General features: G+C 34.9%; 1 protein-coding gene across 1 annotated transcript in view; it reads left to right on the top strand.

Annotated features, from left to right (window-relative positions):
- The first annotated feature begins 1,437 nt into the window (after positions 1-1,437).
- Positions 1,438-25,544, top strand: part of tsl (membrane-attack complex domain containing protein torso-like) — a 34,527-nt gene continuing 10,420 nt past the window's right edge. The window contains exon 1 of the mRNA XM_033345472.2: positions 1,438-2,374. The gene's annotated coding sequence lies outside the window, so the exon portion shown is untranslated. The remainder of the gene's footprint in view (positions 2,375-25,544) is intronic.

The following is a 25,544-nucleotide window of genomic DNA, read 5'->3' as shown; positions in this document are numbered from 1 at the left end:
CATACATTTTAATCTTGAAAATCGATCAATTATCATAAATGAATTGGCCATCAGTAAAATATAAAACACGTTATCCTTGAATCTCGCTTATCCGATCCTCTAATTAAAATCTCCTTTTCCTTGAATATAAACATGAATATCAATATGGATTAAATTCCATCATTATCCACTATCTAGCGTGTATCTCTGACTGTAAAAGGAAACGTGTCATAAACACACAAACTCAATCGCGTTTATTCGTTACACTCAAACGCATAATATCCTGAAGCATCTACAAGTTGCATATTTATGCCCATAATGACGTTTATGTATCCCTCTTTTCTGGTTTTATGTAATCAGTCCGTTTTCCTCGTATGTTTTTCCGACCAGACGGCCATAAATAACGCGTCTTGTCCCTCTTATTTTCATCCTCACCTTCGACATAAATCGACGATGGACACAGATTTTCCACCTGCTATAAAACTCGTTCTTCCCTGCGGTGCAGCGTCCAAGCGACACAAAATAGAAGCCACTAAGGGCACGTACGATTCTGTGCCACCTAAGGATCCGTATTATTCAGACAAGAATCGAAAAAAGGAAAAAAGACGAGGATGCATCTTATCTGTCGTTTACCACCCATCGCGAGACTGGAACCTTCATTCCTTCCCTCCACGTTATCCCAACTAGTCCACTTAGTGATCAATGTGTGCGTGAACGATCATTTATTATCGTTTTATGTATGCAGGATGTTGTATGCAGTAGTGCCTTGTTAACTGACCGCAAGTTGGAAACGAATTTCGTTAATTGATACAAGGCTTAAGACATGCAACGCTTAAAAGCAAGGATTCTATGTCGACGTGAAAGACGATAAAGATATTGTGAGTGATATTAGATTTAATCTAATACTATATAGTATTAATAATACTACGGAGATTATGAAGTCAGAATTGTATGTGAAGAGTTGAATGTTAGAACTTGGGACAAGCGAAATGAAAGAAATAGAAAATTAAGGAAATTATGAAAACGAAGAAAAGTAAATCTTTCAGCAAGTGGTTATCAGATAGAAAGCTTAAAGTAAGAAATTACCAATTGCTCAATCACTTAACAGATAAGAATTTCTTTCTTTCAGCATTCCATACTAATACCGTTGTATTGACATATATCCTCATTTTCCAACGAAATATTTTTTTTATCAGCTCTTTCATTTTCATGGTATTAAATCTTTTTTAGTCATTTGAAAGAATATTATGTACTATCAAATGATATCAAACTTTATATATTTGAACGCTGTACAAATACTTTCTATATTCAAAAATGGTCGTATTTTCTATTATGACTAGTTAAGAAATATGTGTCATTTTATGCAGCAAGTATAACATCCTCATATTAATAAATGCTGTACTTTTAGAATTAATTCTTATCTTAAAATTGACGATTTACTTTTTTAACAAATCCACGATACAATGCTCTGCTATACGAAGTCCCTTCTAAGAGATGGCAGGGATAGCTATGGTCAGCTGGCAAGGCAGAATTCCGGCCAGTTAGCAAGGCACTTACTATACACAGGCGCGCGCGCGCATTCACCGGTGATCGTTCGCTCACAGCGAGTAGATACGAAATAGCGGCCGCAGTCGCGAAGGCTCGCTGCTCACGGTGAGATCGTGGTACGTCGGGATCGTCAACGGAGAACGGTGTCGATCGTGATCGATCGATCGATCGTTGTCGGTGGTGAACGCGGCGATTCCCAACGTGACAAGAAGAACGAACGGAAAGACACGCTACACGTGAGAATACATCGTTCAGGATCAGAACACGAAAAAGACAGATAGATAGACAGATAGATAGAGAGAAAGAGAGAAAGAGAGAGCGAGAGAGAGAGAGAGAGAGAGAGACTGGTGATCTCGTTTTTTATCGATCGATTGTCCTCAAAGATTCGCAACATCGATCGATGGTCGCATTCACGACGATCGATTCAACGCGCGGGAAATAAAAGACCGCGTAAACTGCCGGTACGATTCTGCGCAATGACAACGTCTTATCCGCGCACAAACTATTAATATTTCTAACAAATTGCATGTATGAATTTGAAGAAAGTAAGTGGTAATTGGTTTGAATTTAATTGGAGACTGAGTGACATTGAGTGATCAAGTTTGATCGTTGATGTAATATATTATCAAAGTAAGGTTAAGCGGATGTTTGTCACTTGGTACGAGATAGAATAACTCAAAGTGCACGAGGAGTGTGTCTGAAAGAACCACAGTGGTGATTTAGTAGTGAGAAACGACGAGTCTCGAAAGAAATGCTGATACGTTCTGTTGGTGGATCTACATAGTTGCGGCAAGATTGGAAGAGTAACTGCGAACAAAGAGAGATGGAGAATCCTTAAGACATCCAGGTGAGCCTATCAATTGCTCGTTTTTAAGTCTATGCAGGTGTTGCAGTTTTATCGATTTGACGTCAATATTTTGTAAGGGGAAACTTGACTGCTCGGTCGAAGTAATCGAAGTAAGTCGATGCGCGATAATATCGACGGATAATGTCGAGACCAGGATCTCTTCTTGCATAATAATTTATCAATTACAATACATAATATGTATTAGTAGATTGACAGGTTAGAAATTATTGTAGACATCTTTTTTACAATCTGATCATTTTTCATCAAATGGAATAATGAATTTATAATTTGCCAATCTGACTTGTGAAATTTCGTTAGCGTTATTACCAAACAATGTTAATGTCATACAAGGATACTTATTAATAGTTGTAATTTGGAACTTCTTCTGGCTTCTTTCGTTGGTTTCGTAATGTTAGTAGAATTGTGCAAGATGACCCTGATCATTATATAGGCTATAGAATAATATCATTCATGGAAATATTTTTTTCATGAGGCTGATTATTTCTTAACAGGTAGGTGGGAAATTTAATTAAAGCTCCTTTGCTTTATGAGAGTTCGTTGTTACCGTCACATAAATAGTTTGGTCATCAGATACCCAGTCGTCTCTGCGGCGCCATGAATGAGAATTTGAGGGTTTCGTATCTTTTTATTTCATACTCATGTCCTGATCCATCTTTCGTGCACCTTGTTGCTTTTAGCATCGGGGTAAGGTCGGCTCTTGAAACGTATCCAATGTTCGGTCGTTTTCATGAAAATTCAATTGAGCACGAGTATCTTATTCAAATAAGGAAATGAAAGAAAGAAGGGGGACGAAGAAAAATATTCTGTATATGTAATATTGAATATGCTCAGTCGTGAGAATCAATGGTTGAAAAAACACGTGCTGCTTACAATGCATGTTTTCAAACTCACTATGTATACAAAACGATATTTTATTTTGTTAGATATTCTGACGTATAGTTTTGAAAATGATCAAGATAAACAAAATTTATGATAATATCATTCCATATATCCTATGTAAAGTAAATCTGAATAGTGGAATGATGTTTTAAAGTTCTGATAGCATTTTCATATAATTATGTTTGTGATCCATACACATTTGCATAGATATTTTAACTATCTTTCTAGAAATCTTTTATAGGTTTTTTTATTGATTTCCTTGGTGTATTATTGATGGAACAATTTATGTTAATGAGGATATGATTTCTATTTAACGAAACAAAAACTTTGTTATATATTTACATACATGTATAATTTAATCATTAGTTTAACCAAATTACGACACAAGCCAAGGTTAATTATTAACATTGCTTACGCATCAAATACAACTACGTACACATATGCCAACCAAAACTTTAGAATCAGTAAAGTATATAGTTCTCTATAATCAAATGTATCATTGTTCTCCTGCCAACTTTTGTATTAATTCGTCAATTGCATCAAGTGCCAACTACTCTTATAAACCTGATGTCCTTCAATTAATTTAACTCTAGAAAATTATTTAAACTAACCTAAAGTCATCAAGTTTCTTCTAAAAAAATCCCAACATCCCTTGCAAGCTGTAGTTAAAAATTTTCTAGTTATTAACCATCTACAAATATAGACATTACTCGTTATAAATACAATAACATAACATTAACCTATATTTAGACTCGCACGTATATCTATAATGATATAAAAATCACATTCAACGAACACCAAACGATTTCTTCATACGTTTCGAGCTCATGGAACCGATCTGTCAGCCACTTGGTAAAGTAGGTCTCCATTCAGGAAGTGAACTTACCGTCGAAATGAAGGTGCACATGTATACACGAGCTGCACGTGAGTCTACTGTTCGAACATTGCGTATCGACTTACCTAACGCGTTATTTAACCTCTCGCTACGCTAAACGTTGGATTACATTCCGCGGGACCATCGGATTGCATTCCGAAATTCTATCCGAATTGTTCGCTATGACCGATGCTCGAATGGCGAATCAATAGCTGCGGAATCGATTGCAAAAAGCTCGTCTATTAGGTTAGTTTTGATGCACCGTTAGCATTGACTAAAACCGTTAATCTGCGATGCGCGCGAACCTTGTCGTATTTAAAATAATAGCAGTAGCCTCGCTACGTTTCTTGGTTCACTTTCGCTTTTCTCACTCATCGTGTCGTTCTGCTAATGAAAAATGTCTTAAATTTGAAGAATGTACGAGATAACTGTTACCGATACTCGTGAATTTCTGCTCAATTTTACGTTCAAATTTTTCTTGAAATATCGCAAGACTTTTGATTGTTGAAACAAGAATGAGATTCAGATACGCGCAAAAAGGGCTAATTCACAGGAACAATATAAGAAGGTGAGAACGTGGTAGTCGATTAGGGTTGGATGTTTCAATAATCGTTTCGTTATTACGTAGTACAGGGAAATTCTATTCATACAGAAATTTAATTTTTATTACTGTTGCAAATAAATATGAATTATGTATAGTATTTGAAGGTTCTATGTGTATGTGTATGGCAGCGGAGAAAAAGCTTAAAGTTTAATATTATGGAAAGCTTGTTATAGAGAATTGTTTATCAATTTTACAATTTTTTCTTTTCTTTTGTATTTTTACATGTTCGAATTCAATCCCTTTCTGTTTTATCTGCAATAATTAGAAAATTCTGAAAATGATCTCGTGTTTAATAGAGACAGTACGTTTCGAGTACAGCCGTTTGTGAAATTGTATACTATTATTCGAAAGAATGAGCCTCCAAATATCTAGCAATAATTAGCTACTAAGCTGAAGACCTCAGAGCCCACTGAAAGTTGTATTGCGACAACGTAGCCTTGGACTCGTTGTACTTAGGGGATTAACGGACTCATTCTCTTGCTGATTTCTATGTTTTCGTGCAATTATAAAAGAATTTCGACGTTATGAATGGCAACATTTAACTGTTAGAGATTTTTCTTTATAATAATATAATAATAATAATAATAATAATATAGTAATATATTATGCTACGTATATCAATGCTGCAAACTTCGCAACTTATTAATTAATAAAAATTATTAAATTATTTAAATGTAATGCTCATATATATGATTTTTGTCGAATAATGTTTCATACAGTAAGAACTCTCTCGTAGAATAGTGATTGCTAGAGTAATCATATCTGACAAGAATAATGTCTGGAAAGTTTGCAAGTAAGTCATTAATAATTTCGATTGCTTTCGATTTTCAAATAACAGTGGGGTACTTCGAACTCCGCTTGAGCACATGTGTTTAACACGTGCAAAAACAAGGCTTTTGATTTGAGCAGTAATATACAGATGTCTGGATTTACATGGAAGTTGCAAGGTAGATTAATAGCTCAACAGACTGTGCGAGTAAAATAGATCTTATGAAGAAAGGACAGGATGGGGATAAGCATTCCTTGGATGAAATTGAGCTTGAAATATAATGAAAAACGAGTGGAAATAAATCTTATGACTTATAGACAAATCTTACACTAATTTGCTCACAAAATATATGATAATTTTAACATTGAACGTTCAAAGATTTTTACATTTATCAGATAACACATTTAACAGATTTTTACATCTATAATAATTTAAGTTGAATTTTTTTTAATATCTCATTCAGTATCGAACATTGCTCGATATGCGAAAGAATTTTGGAATAAAGGTCAAAATTTTCGAAATCGTACAAGGATAACTCTGCTGTCATTCGATAGGTGAATCGGATATGTTGGTCAAGGTAAATGTCTGCAAATCTTTAACTTCTAACTAAAATAATATTCCAAAGACGTATTGTCTCTAGGTCATCGGATTTATAAATTAAATAATTTATAAATTTAAAGATACGGTATCTCCAGGTCATTGATAATGACGTAAATAAAATAATATAATATCTATTTATTTGATAATATAATTTAATAATATTTTTTTAATAATATAATATCTATTTTATTAAAATGAAAACAACTTCCCATTCGACGCTGAGAACTAAAATTCACGCGACAATTACGCAAATTCGTAACGCATCGAGCCAGAAGCAGTTGGTTTCGTAATCAATTATCACGATGAACTTTCATTGCCTTTATTATACTTTCACTGTGGCAGTACAGCTCGATTAGGGGGGCACGCGCGTCATAATAGAAATTATTCCCTGTGTAAGTTGCTTAATAGACAGGATACGTTTACGGCGAGGCAACGATTTCGTTGACGGTGCTCGTTTGTGTATAAAACAGTATCTGCTGTTCGTACGTATGAGTGTCATGATAGTATATCCACCGTGTATACTTGTAGAAGAAAAATTGAACTAGAACAATGAGTCAGGAGTGCGCGAAACCGTGTCAACGCGAATTAGTTACGCGAAATTGGCAAATGTGAATCTTCTCTTTTGCTAATTGCATTTTTTCGGAAGCTTCGGTCGCTAAATCGCATTAACCACTGTTCCAGCGATTGTGCAGAGATATTATGTCGTGTAGAGATGATGATGGTACTGTCGGTGAATAGTAGTGATAGTACATGTGACTAGCGCTACTAAATCTGTCACCTGATTCGATATTGAAATAATGATCCATTTGTAAATAAAAATGCCATAAGATAAGAGCGAAAGAAAATTCTGGTGTAACTCAAACTATGCGATCGTTGCTGGTTTAATATTGGCTAGTTGTCAATAGAGGAACATTAATTAAGATGAAGGATATGAAAATATTGACTATAGATTATAGATTTTAAAAATAAAGGAGAGAGATAAGGAGAACATAAAAGAACAATTTTCTAAAGTATACGATTTCAAGCTAATAGCAATATTTCACCATATGAAATTGTATGTACTTTATTATCAATTTAAATGATTTGTACATTACAAGAGATAAATATTATTGTCATTAACCAAGAATAGAACACGAATCCTGTTAGTGTTGATTTATATTTTTAGAATATTGCCGCTAACTTATAAATTAAATTAAAATATGTGTATAGGTTTCGAGCATTTCTACCAATTTAACGCATTGCATAAATCAACCCGCAATCACTCTAAATCTCTAGCATTTGCGTCACGTGTGCAGATAATAACACGTGTCTACCAAGAAAACCATAACGAAATTGAAAAGAATCGTGCAACTGTTCAACCTTATTTTAATTCTCTCCTAAAACAAAGTAACCTACAGTTTACTATGAATCAACCAGAGTATATAGTGTACATGTATAACGAACCAACACTGACCGTCGAGCGTGAGTTCATTAGGATCGACGCGTTATCCCAATCGATTCGTAGATCCGGCGATATGGAACAGCCGCAGGTGCAACAGAAACTATCAAAGAAAGAACGAGCTGTAAGGCTATAGAAAACTCGGACCACACGGTGTTCTCATTGCATTTATCACTGGCATCGCGACGCACTTTCACGCACATTCGTGTACCATACACTACCACATTCTTGCTATTGTACAATACAATGCTGTGTGATACTCCTTATCGTCTATCAAACATTTTTTTGTTTCGACGAACGAATAATAAGATACTCGATGCTACCTTAAGTCTCTCGTCCCTTTTTCTCTTATATTATATTATCCTGTTACATATTATTTTCAGTATTATCTGTTGTTACTTATTCTAACAATAAAAAGTGTTTAATTGAAGAACTATTGTTAATTTCCTCGTAGAACATTGAAGTGATTAGTATTTTCTGCGATGTTTTTATTCTTCCAACAGCAACAGTTTTTTTAGGGACCGTGTCAAATAACTGTTAAATAAACTTTATTTACGATAAACTCCCTTTCTTCTCGCATCTCATTCCAAATCCCATTCCAAACCCATGTGCATGAAAATGCACGCGATAAAAATCCAATATTTAATTTAGAATATTGCGTTAGAATACCTGTTCTACGACTAATTTCTATTTCTAAAAAAAAGTATTTCTAAAAAGATTTACAAACTGGAAGAAGCTACGAATAGCTGATATACCGTAAAGAGAATATCTAAAGATTCGTTTAAGATTACTGTCGTAGACATTTGCATGGTAATGTATTCGTAGTATACACGCAAGTATCAATACATGCGGATGTGTAAGCTCGCGACAGATTAAAAGGAAAAGCGAGACAGAACGATTTATAACACGTGGTACGATTGCGGGTGACCGTCCTTATACCAGTTACCCAGATTTTCAACCAGGAACAAGCGGTCTCGGAGTAGTACCGGCGAGCACGACAGGATTTTGCAAGAAAAATACCAGGAGCTTGTACTTTCAAGTCGTGTTAGCCAGGTAAATCGACGACCTTACGCGCGTCATTGGCCGCGATCGATCGGTTCGTTCGTTATCCGTGAAATATTGATACGGTTATCTGTATCAACATATCGTGAAACCGTATAAATAGAAACTGATTGGATCGCATCAATAAAATCGATTGTTACGTTGCTGTATAGAATAATTGATGAGGCAACAGCGCGATTTAACAAGATGAGTGAATGTTCGTTAGGGTGGTTTGATAATGTTCATACTTTTGTGGCGTTAATGGTTTGTACTGATTGGATGTTAATTGATACGAGGCGCTTGTATGAATTACAATAGGCATTGATTCATTAATACTAATTGCTGTGTATTCGACATTAATTGGTTCTGATTGCTGATAACAATGATTGCGATAGACTATGATGTAAAGGAACGTGACAATTTGATACTGCGACTCGTAGATTGCAGTCTTCGTACGAGAGTAATAGAATTTGGAAGAAAATTGTTGTTCTTGTGATTTTTGTCAAATTAAAAAGGATTCTCATGGTTGGAGGAGTTAGAAAATGTCGGAAGCATTATTTGATCCTGTTTTATGATCATTGTCATTTTTGCTCGTAAATGCGATCGATAAAAGAGTATTGTGTTTAAACACTGTTATTTGCATATCTGAAATAACAATGTTTCCAAGTTATGTAATTTTCAGGGGAAAGAATTTAATCGATTGAATTATTGGAAATCTTTGCGCTGGAGAGAATGATTGCTAAATCGTTCACTCGCTCATCCAAATAATTAAAAAGCGTAAAAAGAGTTAACAAATCTTTTGTAATACAGCGTGGCTATAAAATGAGAAAATGTTGCTCGAATGAACATAGAAACAAGATAAGAGACAATTTAGATGAATAAAGCGTGGCAGATATTATTCATAAATAATCGTAAGACGTACAATATAAATTGTTTTGAAGAAATAAAGAAGAATTATGCGTGTACAGGAATTTAGTTGAGAATATTTTTCGCGGTTCGAGGATTTCCGCTCTGCTTCGTCAGCTGTTACGTGGTAACAAATCAAGTATAAACCGCGAAATTGTTGCTCAACGCTAAAATGACTCGAGGTTAATGTCTCAAAGCCATTCACACCACTCGCAGAGCTCAAGAAAGCATTGTAATCATTATTTCCTCCGCGCTCGACGATTACCCAGTATTCTCTAGTGAAGTAACAATGCAACGCGTATCTTTTGGCAAACTCGTTAGACTCGTTGAATGTGCCAATCGCGAGTTACATTCACGTTATTCTCCAAAATTATCTCCTCTCTTTCCCACCATTTTCCTCTGTTTTTATTTTCTGCCTTTTATCCTTTTGCATTCGAAGTTCATTGAGAAGAGTATAGCTGTAATTTATTTAAAAAATGATTTGATCGAACCAACCTTCTAATATCTTAAAACGATTCTTTATTTTTTCACAATCCTGTCTGTGATAATACGTTTCTATAATACATAACGCAACATTTGTTCTCATTTGCCTGTTTTCGCAATCGTGATAATATATATACTCGTACAATATACATAATACATACATATAAGAAAAGCGTTGCAACAAGTCTTGTGAAAATTAGCTGCAACCTCTGTTATTGAATCGAAGGTATAAATATGCTCTCCTTTCAATCGCTTTAAAAAGCTATCAATCGATATTAGTGTTACGTGGACTTGCTTCTGTAATAATTCTCCGAGAGAATTCAATATCATAACGTAATAGGGAGTTACATATTCCAATTTTTCCAATTCTCGAATTCTCAAATTTCTCAATTTTCAAGCTCTTAAATTTTCAAATTCTCAATTTTCCACATTTCGTTTCGTCTTGCGTTTACTTGCTTTTATCCGTTACTTTACTTCTGGTCGTCGAAGGATCAATCAAATGCTGAGCATAAGATTACCAAAACCATTCAAACATCAATAATCGATATCGTCCGGATTGCATCAGCAGGATCGCAACGAACCTTAATAATCCTCGCGTTTACACAATGTTCCTTGAACAACGCTGAAGTAACCGCTCGGAAGACTAACGACCGCCTGCAAGACCATACGAAAGCGGTTTCCTCCGAAACGTTGGGCTCTGAAAGTCTGTATTCAGCCGTTGCAAAATCGCTCGTGTATTCCCGATGGAAACGTGACCACTGACGCGATTGGCTTCTCATGCGGCACTAGATCTTCGCTTCTTCCAGCGCTGTTCCTTTGGAAGAGATCCATGGCGCAAGATGATCGTAAGCGTCGTCATGCAAATGTCACGGGATGTGTTGTCGAGTGGACAGAAGAGAATTGCACGTGCAACCTCGCACGAACAATTTTCTTCTTTTTATCCTTTTTCCGAATAATAACCACGATCGAACACAATGACATTGTAGAATAGCCGTAAACGGTCGAAATTACACGAAAGATTGTAAAGGAAATTGACGACGAGGAGATGCGCGTTAAAAGTTTGCCCAAGGTTGACGAGAACTACCTTTTTTATTGAAATATTTTAGCAGGTATAAATAGCGATGTCTCATTTTGCCATTCAAATTCTTACTTACTAATGCGTTCTTTATCTTTTTTTTTTTCACTCGTGAAAAATGTCGACGATTACTGCTTTTTTGCTTTTGTAGAAAGATTGTCAAATCGAGACGTCTATTTTAATATTTAAATTTTTCGAATTTATTGCTTTAAAAATATTAACCTTTTCTTAATATCACTAATCTTGATACGTGCCAGGCTGCTTTCTGAATTCTTCTCTTATTTACTCTTGTGAAAAATAGCGAAGAAATTTCGTTGATCTTTCCTAAGCAATCGCGTTAATACGATATGAACTAAGGGTCTGCAGATGGAAGAGGAGATTGCTTTTTCTTCGTTGGGAGATTCGAAACGATGGAGTATTCTAGAGTGTATGGATGCATGCAAGTATTCGCGGGAACGAGGTGCTCTTATACTCCACGGTTCTAAAGATACGCTTAAAATGTCTCCGTAAATGCCAGGTTGGTTTCCGAAGATGTAAAAGGTATACGAATATTCTTCTTTCGCTTGTCGTTCAGTAACGACAATGCAAAGAATAATAAGCGAGACTGCACCGTCAACCTGCAAAAATCTCGTCTTGCTTCGACTTTCGAGATAAGAGCGAGGAAGATGATTTACAAATTAAGGACACAGTTCAAGACGTAGAAAACACGTCAAAAAGCATTAATATGCAAATAAAATATAAAATTCATTAAAACTGACGTTTCAAAAAATACACACGATGACTACAAGAAGCCACATCTCCTTATATTTGCTATAGCATCTACGTAGTAATTAAATCAAATACGAATATATTAAATCTCCTGCTATTTAATAGTATAATTTCGTATGATTGTAAAAACTTGATGCTATGAAAATGAAATTTCAATGATAAAAAAGGTCTTCGTTGAAAAATAGGTGTTTATGGCGATACTTTCCGTAGCCGGTGTAATTGCAGTGAAGTAGAAGGAAATTTCGTCGCATATCCGAAATCTCGAGCTGTTTAACAATGGCGATATGCGGTTCGATGGTACAACGAGGGATATCGCGTAAAGTCGCTGACGGATATCATGGATACCATGGACTCGTTATCAATCAGTTGTATAAACGGTGGCATGTTCAATATTGACGTATGTGTAATTCCTGCGAGCGTGGCGCGTCGTAAACACAAATTGTTAGGATGCTAGCTAATGGATCATGGCTCGTTGGCGACGGATGACACCGGATTCACAGTATTGATTGTCGTGATACGACAACATGGAGGTGCGAAGTCGTTTATCATGGAACATTTAACGAATAATTTAATTGTAAAATAACGATATTGCTGCAAAGTGTATGTTTGTTTATTCGAGGACATATCATTGATAAACGTACGTTTTATTACAGAATTCTATGTGAAAGCGAGACTCGCGTATACGAATGAAAACAGATCGGAAAAACAGAAATATTCGTGTCGCTGAAAATATCATGAAACGTTCGAAAAAGATGTTTTCAATCGCGTTCTTTTTGAATTCTCCTTTAAATACACCGATCGTGTTCCAGAATTTCTCGATTAAATTTCAATAAATATAGAATCATAGTTATAGCATAGATATAGATATAGATTGTTTTAAATTTTAGAAAAGAAGTTGCAAGAAAAATGTGGAATACGAAAGAAGCAAGGCTTTCAAAATAACTTACGTTTTATACAATTTCTTACTTCTATTCGTAAAAGAATTAATAAAGCTCTTGAAAAGCTTTGCAATTCCGTGTGAATATAATCGACTTGATCGTAATATTTATATAATCGATTATTATTTATATAATTACTTATATAATCGATTAATATTTAATGTTCGTTAAGGATTCCAATCGACGTGTGTCTAATAGAGATTTTCGAAACGTCTACGAACGAGGTTCCGAAGGTTCAGAAGCAAGTGTCGCAAGTCACAAACATGAGTAATTTAATAAGCGAACTGCTCCAGTTATCATTATAATAGCGAGCGATTAACGTGGTCGTGTTGCCGAGCTCGAAACACAGGCCGCTGTTTGCAGACTGATTTCCTGGCTGTAAAATATCCATAATTTGTCTTGTCGCCAGATAAAAGGAACATTTGCTTTTCGAGACCGCGTTTGTCTCGCAATTAATTTACATACATACGGTACGTCGGTCGAGTGAATGACCTCGACCGCGTTATCCACCAAATTCTCTGATTCGGCTCCCAATTGAAAATGTTGCGTAAATATCGAGGTCTTATTAATGTTGAACGAACTAATAATAGAATGCTTGATTAGTACATTTGTTATTTAACGTATCGAGGTTGGATAAAAAGTAGAGAGTGGAAACGATGTCACGATATCTACAATTAACATACTTCGTGGATCACCGATGACCCATGGTTATCGGTTGCGAAACTTTCATTAGATAACAACAAATATTTTCTTGCCAACTGTTTGATTACTATAGTTTAGTGCAATTAGATTTTCTTTTACACTTGACAAGCACACTTTGCTATCGAAAAATAAGCAATTCAGGTTATTTTGTTCGGAGATAACGCGAACATAAACTTTAGGTGAATACTAAAATTCTAATATAAGTTTTCCTTATCTGTATCTTTCAAAGATGTGGAGATCTCAATTGTTTTCCATATAAAGGATATTTAAAAAGTTATGCAATAATAAAATTGGTCGAGCTATTAGCAATTATTATTATTAGCAATTTGTGTCAAGGATAAGTTGTGCAATTTTCACGATTATTTAAGGTCGAAGGTCGTAATTCATTTACGGAGATATAATTTGCAGATATAATTATTATAGCAAACAAATGTACGCTTTGTGATAAAAAGTACGAGTTGCTGACACAAAGTGCTGCACGCAAATGACTCCGTTTTAGATATATACGTGTTCCCCCTTTACGGCGTCATATTTCACGTGGCTTCGTGCTGTGATTTTTCCATGGTCTCTTTGCGTATGTTTTGTAACAAAAAGGGAAACATCATATTCTATCAGCCTGGATTCGAGAAACCAATTTAAATGTTCCTATCACGTGAAACTGTGTACAAATGATAAAAAAAGTAATTCATTGATTGGTTCTATTTCTGATATATTTTTCCGTGTTTCTTCCTTAGTTCGATATTTGTTACTGCGATTATTTAACGTGTTGTCAATTTATTCTTAATAATGTATCAAAATAGATATTCCAATATTTAATTCTTTATTTTTAGAAAAGTAGGAAGTAGAAATTTCCTTCCCTATTAACGTAAGAAACTAGTTTCAAGTATATGCTTAAATTTAGAATTTATCAGTTCTTAATAAAGCAATAAATTCGAGAAACGCAGGAGTAATATTATACGTTGCAGATTCTGCGACATGTTATCGGAAATTTTAGTCAACGATGCTTCTTGAGTTCATTCGTCAGAGATCATAGAGCTTAAGCGATTAAAAGGATGACGTGTATCGCATATACAATTATATATCATTAAATATGCATATTATTATGCATTGGAAATCGTATGCGCATATAACCTTTAACTTCCTTTCTTTCTGTTTCACATTTGACATTTGAGTATTAATTTTATAACATAATTAGTTATTAACTAATATTAAAACATGCAACCGTAGTAATTTTAATGAACTTAAATTCTCAGCAATCTTTGATTTAACATCTCAAACGCTTTTCTCTCTATTTAATGGATCAATGACTCAGTTCCTTGCAATTAGATAATAGACGTTTATGCATTTATGCAAAACTTATAAGCGAAAATAATAGGCAAAAATAAGCAGAATATCGAATGTTTAATAATTATTACGATGTTCAGTGAATTGAAACAAAAGTTTTCAAGTTTACTATAAAATTGATCGTACAATGGTTTAACAGAACTCAGTATCTCCATAAAATTATACTATCTTGAATAAAAGTTCTATGAAACTTCATAATATGCCTTGACTTCAAAGAAAAGATACAAATAAAATCAATACGTTTACCGCCCTATTATCAGCGTAAAGAGATATTACATTTCTTCGTATTCGTAAAAACATAAAATCGCATAAACACACACACACACAGTTTATTTGTAATATATCTATACTTATTATATAACCATGATATAACAATATACAATCAACCTTCTGACTGTAATAAAAAAAAAAACTGGAATGATAGAAAGATAAATTCAAGCGAACAATTAGGGACGACACCACAGGATCGTCGGTTCGATGGAATTAGTGCAACAAGTGTGCAGTGGCAACAAGTGTGGCGGTGATTGGAACGGCAACGTCGGCGGCTCGCGTTATCTTTGGCTGTCTTGCAACAAGTATTCAGTCAGTGACCCATAACAATTAGTTTCATAGTGGAAGGGATAGTCTCTACGATGTAGAGGGGAATGTCGATTAACGGAAGTGGAATAAACTTGGGTGATCCGGTAGGGTAAGTCCAGCTGGACTTCTTGACCCTCGTATAATTCGCACACCAACGATGGACATCGAGCCTCTCGCTTTGATTACGTTTGTATTTAAGAAGTTTATTGCAGAAAGAGATCTCGTTTTCTCATTTCAATGGATCTCGACTTTTTTCAACAAAATATTTATCATATTACACAATCGTTACTGGTGTTATTCATAATTATATCACGGAAGAACTGTATTCGATCGAAACGTTCTTCAACATTGTTAATAGTTTACGATTGATATTAATTATTAAGGAAAGAAGGTTCTGCGCGTTAGCGAGTAAATGTCAAGTAAAAACGATTGAACGTAATACAATAACATTGTAACACGAGAGAAACAAGGCAAAAGTGCAATCATATAAAGATTGAGTAGATATTGTAACATCCCAGGAACCATCAGCGTAACGACATAATAATAGAACGATATTATATTCAACAACATAATGATGCCAACATAACGATATACAAGAATAATACTGCAATATAACAGCATCCATATTAATAAACTCTACCAATGTAATGCAACGATCAGTAAAAAGTATCATTCTCATGTACAACACGATCGATACATGTAACGATACATTTAACTCGTACGCACAAATCCTACCAACGACACGACAAAATTGTATCCCAGGCACGGACGCAATTTATTGAATCATCCATCAAACGAATTACCCAGCCGTTGTCAGAGACAGAATACAAGTAAGATCCCTATGCACTTGTGCATTGAAATCATGAATTTGTAATACGACATTCGCAAAAGTTTTCACACAGAGTTCGTTCGTACATGCGTGCATGAAAAAGATCGATCGAACGATCGACAAATAGAAGTAGATCGGTAACGGTGTATGTAAAAATTTATGCAGTTCTTTCATAGGTTTTGTCACGCTGCACAATGGTTAATGAATGAAATTTAGTAGCTCAATGGTCTAGAAAGGATGATTTATTGGTTTATAGACTCCATAGATCTATTTTCCAATGAATTTAAGTGGCTCAACTGGCGATATAGTTCTAAAATTGTTAAAGGAGCTTCAAATTTATTTGATTAGATATTGCCGCTACGTTTTTACACTAAATATTGTTAGTTTTAGAAAATTATTATTTTTTTTTTGTTGCTAACATTTATTATAAACTTATCGTGATTATTGTACATAAATATAGACTAAAATGATTAATTTTCTATTCTTATTCATTTTTGATATATCAAAATTTATTAGTAGTAAAATTCTGAATTATTTCAGTTAAGTAATGGTACGAATTACTTAATGCTGCGCGCCATCTATCTACAGTAGCAGACAAAAATTGAAGACAACAATTTTTGAGTATTATCGTTATATTATCGGTACTAAATAATCAACAATTCGAAGTTATCCAATATTCAGCCAGAAACTGTGAATTGTTTTCGCCGAAGAACAAGACTGTAGAGAACAAGTGCAACAGTATAACTGGACAGTACAAGATTTAGGAAAAGTATTATTTTCCGATGAATCGAAGTTTAATAGCGTATAATAGGATGAAATTCGATAACGAACAATTGCTTATTTGCTCATTTATTATCTATAACGCATTGGTTATTTATTGATTGTTTATTATCTATAATATAGCGCGATAATCTACCAGGAAGGTAATCGTCTTAAATTCATGTCCGGTACTGTAGGTAAACAAGACTTTTTAATGTCCCAATGCAGGTAGTTGAAAAGGACAGAGCCCTCAGATCTGTATGCGGAATAGACAATTAAACCACGTTATACCTGGCAAGAATCGTCAATAGCGTGTCCTATTAGCGTACATCGCGTTTGGCGCAGTGGTGGCAGGTGGCCATAAACACCTATTTTTCATCGCAGTGGCAAGTTTAAGTAATAATACGAGAAATTAAATTTTTAACGAATATCGAGTGCGATCGATCGATGATCAGGTAAATTCGATACACTTGAAATACACGTGCAGCCGGCACGCGTCGCTGAGTAATGGCGCGAACGCGTGCGCAATCATTTATGCATTTCAGGCGTATTAGTAACGTTAAGTGCGTTACCGTTAACCAATGAAACAGTCACCGAGGAAGAAAATTGATCGCGACCAGGTTGGACGGGACCGCGGATTCTATTTACGAATTGCGTGTCTCCCTTTCTAAATCCGTCATACGATAGCAATGCTGGGAATGAAGGGAACACGTCATTTTCATCTGCACCCGTGTTACCGAGGGACGAGATTGATGTGTTCGCCGAAGTGAAAGACAAGGGGCATTGTTGTAAGATGGATCAAAGTATCTTTACAGAGAATGAAGGATTAGATGATACGAGTCGAAGTATGTCTCAGGTCCGATACATGGAATATATACGTCGAATCCAGGCTAATGCGGATATTTATTCAAATTTATATTTTTATTAATGTCATTAAAAATATAGAGTTTAGATGAAAAGCTTCTACTTGTGAAAGTCTTGCCTGTTTGACGTTATAGAAAATGCTTTATTTTGCTTGTCGCGTGCATTTCGTGTACTTGTGTATCTTGAAAATTTCTCATAAATATCATGCTTTATGGGAGATGCCATGATCTTTTGTTACGTGCGTTCCATGTATTTCTACGACATCGAATTTCAGTATCGTAGAAAGTACATTTTTTATAGCAGTTACTGATTTGATAAAAAGCAGTAAGGAAAAAGCTGGAAATTCCCTGTATAACTATGCGTTTTTACGAGTCTGGGAAGTGACAAACTTGACTGTAAGGAATTCCTGGTACGCTGCTTGGAATTCGTGAGACATAACCGAGTTCTCATAATAGAGTTCTTGTAGGTTTGATATATTGTACAGGGTGGACCACACAGGGAAGAGTTATAACCTGATATAATTCTGAGAACTTTTGGTGATCCCATGAAATCTTCGATTATTCATGCTTTAACACTATGAGTCACATCGAAGTTAGTGTTCGAAGAATAGGAAGTCATTTGTATGAGATGCAGTTATGTATGTTTGAAGTTATCTACCTCGGCGTGTTTGAAGTTTTCAGGGTTGTCTTTGCCAGAAACCATGAGTTCAATAGCTTTGACTCCACGAACTTACGGCTATTTATAACAAATTTAATCATAAAGATTAGTCACAAGAATCTCGTCTATTGTTTAGTTTCTTAGTGTCTTCATTATAATTTGCTTCTGAAGAAATATCGTAGATGATTATACTTTAATCTGACAACTAAGAATTAACGATTCTAACGGATGAATAATTTAATACCAACATGAAGTTACCAGTAATAAGATAGAATAACATAGATAGACAGAGTAAAAACGAGTTCTAAAAAAATTCGAACAATTTCTGAGTTACACGTTAGATCGATTTAAGGTATAAAAAAAGGTGACCTGGAAAATTATTTCAAGTCGTGATAATTCACTTTCAGTGCATTATCATCAATCGCTTCATTTCCCCAAAGTAGGCAAAAGTTTCGGATCGAACCTGTTAGATGAAATCCAGTTTCAACGACCTGTTCTCGTTTCTTTCATTCAGACGTACCATTTTAGGAGTAGACATTGAGAACCGTATTGGGCACGAAGTTGATAGACCAGCAAATAACAGTCACGTCGTTTAAAGTGCACGTGCATCGTGATTCACGAGCGCTATAATTGTGACAATCATTTATTATACTTCTCTCTTTCCCTTTCTCTAAACTCTTTGTCTTTTAGAGAACGCAAGTCGCGTCTAGAAGCCTTGAGACGTGCATACGAATTGCGAATTCAGTTAACTAGCCTCGATTTAGCTAAATCGCGGGAATCGACTTGTTATGCTCGTAAATTAATGTACGGTGATGAAAGTGGGTGCGGGAAAGTCGATAATTATACGGAGTGCCTAATGTAACGAGTAATTTACATGTTTGCGGAGTCGCTAGGATTTCTGTAGAACTTCTGCAAAATTTAGCTATTTCGTGTGTATCTTTATGCTGAACTTAATGAGAAATTTTAGAAGAAAGTTCCATTTATTTAAAAATCTTTTATGATTTTGGCGAGCAGCCACATACAGCGGTATACGAATAAAAATTTCTCAGCAAACATAGATACCTAAAGACAAGAATAACTATCTATCTTCTGAATCACATAGTGTATTATACTTGGCAAACTCTTCGCAGAAAATATCGCTTCTTTCCACGATACAAAACACACTATTCTTCCTTCCATCATCCACACGATGATATCAATCTCGATTTCTATACACATTCCACAATCTCGACGTAAAGGAAGCGAAACCATTACAGCATAAACTCTCTGCAACCTAAGTAATTCTCCCATCGAATAACTTTTTATATCACAACTGAACTGATATTACGCTATTGCTACTAATTAATATCGCAAGCACGATAGTGCTTCTGCATAAAATACAGGTAGAGATCAAAGAAAGATCTTTGAACTTGCATATCAAAAATACGTAACGATTGTATTGTATAACATATAAGCGTCAAGGTAGTCAAAAGTGGTTATCGATGTTGCTCAATTTTTAACAACGATTAAAATAAGATAGATTTCACGAACCGATGTATTTTCAACAATACGAATGATCTGGATAATATTGTGAGAGAGAAAATACTACGTAATAATTTATGAAAATTAAATATCGTCGTGTAGTATATTTCAATCTATCGCGGTATAGGAAAAAGTATATTTTCAACAATACGAATGATTTGGATAATATTGTGAGAGAGAAAATGCACAAATACTACGTAATAATTTATGAAAATTAAATATCGTCGTGTAGTATATTTCAATCCATCGCGGTATAGGACAAAGTATATAAAATTCGTGTTAGACGATGGTCGGTGAAAAAGACATCTCACCCGGGAATAATTCGTCTGTGGCACCGCTTCCGGTGTCTAATTCATTGCGCAAAGACTCCTTTCGTGGCCCCAGCGACCACACGACCACGCTACTTAAGTAATTCCTCCCCATTTGCCTCTACGTCACGTAGATCTCTCGCTTCTTGTACCAACGACAACTGAATCGCAGCGCCCGCGAGCGCTCGATTGTTCTTTCAATCGTGATTTTTTTCATGACGCGGCTGCTCATCGCGCGCGCACGGAAACGCATCGAATTTTGTAACGAAGGTTTCCTCTTCGACGATATTCCTCTTGGACTCTGTTGTATCCTCAAAGCATCGTTTCTTCGACAAGGAAAGGCGAAAGGTACGTGCTTCGAGCGATTCGAGCGATCGTCATTGCGGTTAGGTGCTGTTTCGAATCGATGGCAGTCGACACGTTCGTCGTAATTGCTGTGACGTAAACGTTAGGATTGATCGTTAAAAAAAGTTGCGATATCCTGGTTTCTTTTATTTTTACTTATTTTTATTCTTATTTTGAAAAATCGCTTTTCGAGAAGTGGTGTTTTAAAAAGCATCATAAATATACGTCGGAAGACCATATTTAAGATAGGTGAAAAGTTTTAGAACATAGAAAGCTGGTAATTTTTTCATGACTATCACAACAGCATCTCTGACTCGAGTTTGACAATGTTACCAGATAATATGAAATCATTCGTTGATTCTTGATACTTTTTTTCTTTATCTGTAACAAAATTCTATAAGAGATAAATATTTTCCATAAGTTTCTTTTATTCGATCTACTCGGACTTTCGACTTTCTAACGAATTACCTGATTCATTGTACGCAGTAGTCTTTAAATAACTCCTTAAATGTCATTTAATTAACATCATAAAAGCCATCGATAGATACGTAACAACATCTTATAAAACAAATTATTCGCAAATGAACGGTTACGTGCGTATCCTCTGTGTCTTACGTTCAACGTTTCATTATTCCCCCACCGAAACTGCAATTTCTAATGTCTCGTGTGCTGTACCATCGAACGCACATCAATTCCAAGCGATTCTTAAGGAATAAAATACGGCGACACGCACGTGACTTACACACCCGCGAAATTACGAAATGTACCTTTCAGAAGACCACGACGTCGTACATCTCGCTTTATGTCTGCCCCATACGATCGTTCGATGCATAACACTTATTACACAACGTTTGGTATAAGTATGCCTCTCTTGGAGCAGCATCGCAAGAATGAGCGTGCAGGGACATCCGATGGTGTTTACGATCGTTTAATTCCACGAGACTTTCTAACGTTACGCTCGAACGAAAGTAAATATTTATCGCGCGCCAATGGTCGAACCGGAATTACTTGCCTGTCTTAAATAGTTTGGAACAATAGCTTAAAACCTAACACCGTTACATCTATGACTAGGCAAAGTTGTTTGTGATAAATCGATAAATTTCCCTTTCGCTATCCTTGAAATCCAATAAAGGAGAATGTCAATTAGGTTAGTGCACAATGCGTGCACCGTGCGAACTTCACCTGTTTAGTATGTCCGTGAACTTCTAATCATGGTGACAAACCACTTTCTTGCGCTTAATGGAGAATGGCGAAAGTGGAACCTGTTCCACTTCCGTTTCACTAATTTGGAAGCATCGACATCCTCGACTGAGCGGATGCGCGCTGCATAATGTTCCATTGTACCATTCACGCTGGCTTTACGGCTGTTGAAAGCTGTATTTATACGCTCCTGTAGGCGTTAATTTTGCTTAATCCTATACTTTGCTGGAAATAATTAGAGTATTGCGTGTATCGACGATTAAATCGCTGTATATTACGTTGTTTAGTATACGAAGATTATAGGTGAAAAGTAAGACACGTAGATTTTGATATATTTATAGGAAATTGGAAAGCGTAAGATTTCACAAAATGCAGATACGTAGTATGAAAAAATATATCGAATATCCAAGACATAGCGTTTTCTGTAATACTCGATAGGTTAAACAATTTTCGACCGATGTTTTATTTTTTTAATTATATCAAAACTATGAATTTACATAAAAATCCGCAGTCTAACGATAAGTAATTTTTCTGGTCTTTTATAGAAGAACGATTTTAAGATTTAATTGAACAATTTGTTGTCGCTCGATTCTACACTAAAACTATCTTCCCGTTTGATCTCGACGTTGTTTTATGATTTCTCGTACTGTAGAAACAATTTCTAACGCTCATAACTTTCAGTAGGGAAAAATCTCGATTTCTATTCAGTTTCTCTATTTCAAACGCTAGATCTTCTTCGTATCGACATATTGGACGTCAACGTCGAAAAGCAGTGCACTTTCACGCGGCTTGCCTTATTAAATATTAAAATGATAAAGGATGAGGTCACCTTGAGGCGCCGACAGCTCTACGCGATGAACCCTTTGTTGTAATCTTATGAATATGTATGGCAACTTTTGTTTGCAACACAGCTACTGTGAATCTAGGTATGTGGAACGATCTTCCTTTCGAGATAAATCGACAAATAGTTTCCTATTATGTAAGTCTATAACGCGTAGGTGTGAATATTCTTTTATCAAGGAAGGATGCTTAGAATATAATAGCTGACCAATCTTTTGATTGCAGCTAGTAATAGTTTCTTTGAGAAAAATACTTTTAGGTAGATGTTTGTTACACATTTTGATAAAAGTTTTCAGTAGAAAGGGTCTGAAAGTTTTATTTTCTTTCGATGTCACAAACTTTGTTCCAATACTTTGGATCGTTATATAAAAAATGTTAAGAAACATATGGATTTTGTAAAATAAAAGATTCACGTTGATTTTGGAATGATTCTTATTAGTAGTAGTTGGTATTCATTATTAGTAGTAGAACAAATTGAGATGATTGGGGTTAGGAAATCATTCTGAACAATATCAGTGCAAAACATGGAACGATTGTGAATATTTGTTGTATCTTCTTATTCATTTTTCGGCCCTTCATTCTGATATATGTCATCATAATTGCAGAAGAAATATCTAATTTCATATCTGTGTTTAGCATGCAATAATTGGCACGTAAGAAGCTGCTACAAGCATCTCGTATAAAATGACATAATTCTGTCGATATTAACGAAAAACGAACAATAATTGCAATATCGTGTTGCAAATAAAAAGAATCCAAAAATGCAAGTACACAGTCTAGATATATCGTGTGGAAGATTTCAATTCTACTTTCACTCTCATCTCGCAGTACCCGATTGTTAAGGCCTGTATTCATTCTGCTGTAACATTTTGTTACAGTATGCACTCGTAACACAATAAGTCATCATCGACGATAAATCGTGAACATTATGCTTCGTATTATTTTAATCCTAACGTTAGAACGAAGATGCAAGCGACCCTACATTATGACATTAATTCTATGAAATCTGAGCGACGTAGTATCAAAAATTCAGCACAGTAGTTAATTAATAATTAATAGATGATTTTATGAACTTTGGATCCCATAGATCCTGTGAGATCCACAGACTAACTTTCGGCACTGAAATGATAAATATCGATTTCTCATCGCCTACATTATACATCGCCTTGTGTGTTGTATAATTTCTTGTACACTTACTTCACAGATGTTACATAATGGCTTATGAATGTACTCTTTTATTTCTTAGATGATTTAATATTAGATATAGATTTAATAAACTTTTTTTTTATTTACAATACAATATTGCAATTATTGTTCGTTCTCCGTTAAAATTGACAGAATTACGTAATTCTATATAAGATGCTTGTAGCAACTTCTTACTTGCCAATTATTGTATGCTAAAAACAGATGTGAAATTAGATATTTCTTCTGCAAAAATGTTAGAAACTATGTTATTACTCAACGGTGGTTTAATTACTTCACGTGTCTCCATAGTAATTTCACTTTGAGATTATGACAGATTCTAAGGTAAAATTCTAATCTTAATTCTGCAAATAACTCCAATAGATGAATTAGCAAAGAGCTTGTCATGCTACCATTAAACATAGTGCACATATAACATAGTAACAATATTAATTTCGTGAATGACATTCTATGACTTTCCGCGTTCTAACGATATCATAAATGCCAGAGATTTATTTTTCGTATTTTATCACGAGACAAATGTAACATTATAGCATAACACGTTCCAAGAAACGTTATACTCCAGGAATGACGCTTTTAAACCAGAGAAGTTCTTATGAATTTCCGTTTCTTCCTCGTTATGGCTACGCTCTTGAGAGAAACAATCACGTTTTACCGTATTAATTGATGCTCCAATACGGTACTTCGTTTGAAACGTTCTTCCTTTGAACTCATTTCCATTATTCATTTATTCAATACACACGTTTTCATGCAATAGCACCCAAATTCCCATAAATCAATCGGGAAAGAGCAGGATTAATATCAAATACTAAAATAGCAACAAAAGTATAATTAAATATCAGACAAATATATTTGAAAAATTCTTTACGAGGAATTTAATCCAAACTTAATCCGAATTACTGTTCATATACAATGTATTTTTTCTCTTATTCGATTAGGAAAATTCTGATTATAAATAAAATACGATATAATTAAAAAGCTCGAAAATAATGCGGATGCAACGGAATTAACAGAAATAGATGGTGTTGAAAAGCCACCATTGTAGACACTAAAAAACGAAAACGTGGTATTGACAATTATCTAAAACACATAGATTTCTCAGATGCCGGGAATAATAGGAAAAGTTCAAATATACCGGTGTAATGAAATGGTTTTATTGCGACGAGGACGTCAATAATGACGATTTTATGCAAATAGAAAAAGCAAACGAACGTGATAATTGAGACGCGCTTCCTCCTGTCAAAGCATTCGTGGCATTCGAGGAAAAACTTCGACGGCTGTAAGTACAAAAAGAATGTAAATCTATGCGGTTACTTATGTTGAAAAAATTATGTGACTTAGCAGCCAAAAAGATATTGGATCCATAAATATTTGAAGAATCTGTCAATTAATCTTAATTCATTATTTACTATACTACCATTAGTTTGGATAAGAGAGGATCTACTATACATAAAAGTTAATGTTCAAAGATTATAAAATAATAAATTTACTAAAACTATAAGATATAAAACATATATTCACTAGAATTCTTCTTTCCATCTATTATAATCTAATTTTAATTTTTATGCTTAGAGCCACGGTATAAATTAGGATGATTTACTTTGTGGATTAGTATAATCATCG

This window comes from Bombus vancouverensis, chromosome 2 (genome assembly GCF_051014615.1).
Source record: "Bombus vancouverensis nearcticus chromosome 2, iyBomVanc1_principal, whole genome shotgun sequence".
Classification (NCBI taxonomy): domain Eukaryota; kingdom Metazoa; phylum Arthropoda; class Insecta; order Hymenoptera; family Apidae; genus Bombus; species Bombus vancouverensis.
The sequence above is the reverse complement of the archived record's forward strand: the minus strand, read 5'-3'. Positions and strand labels throughout refer to the sequence as shown.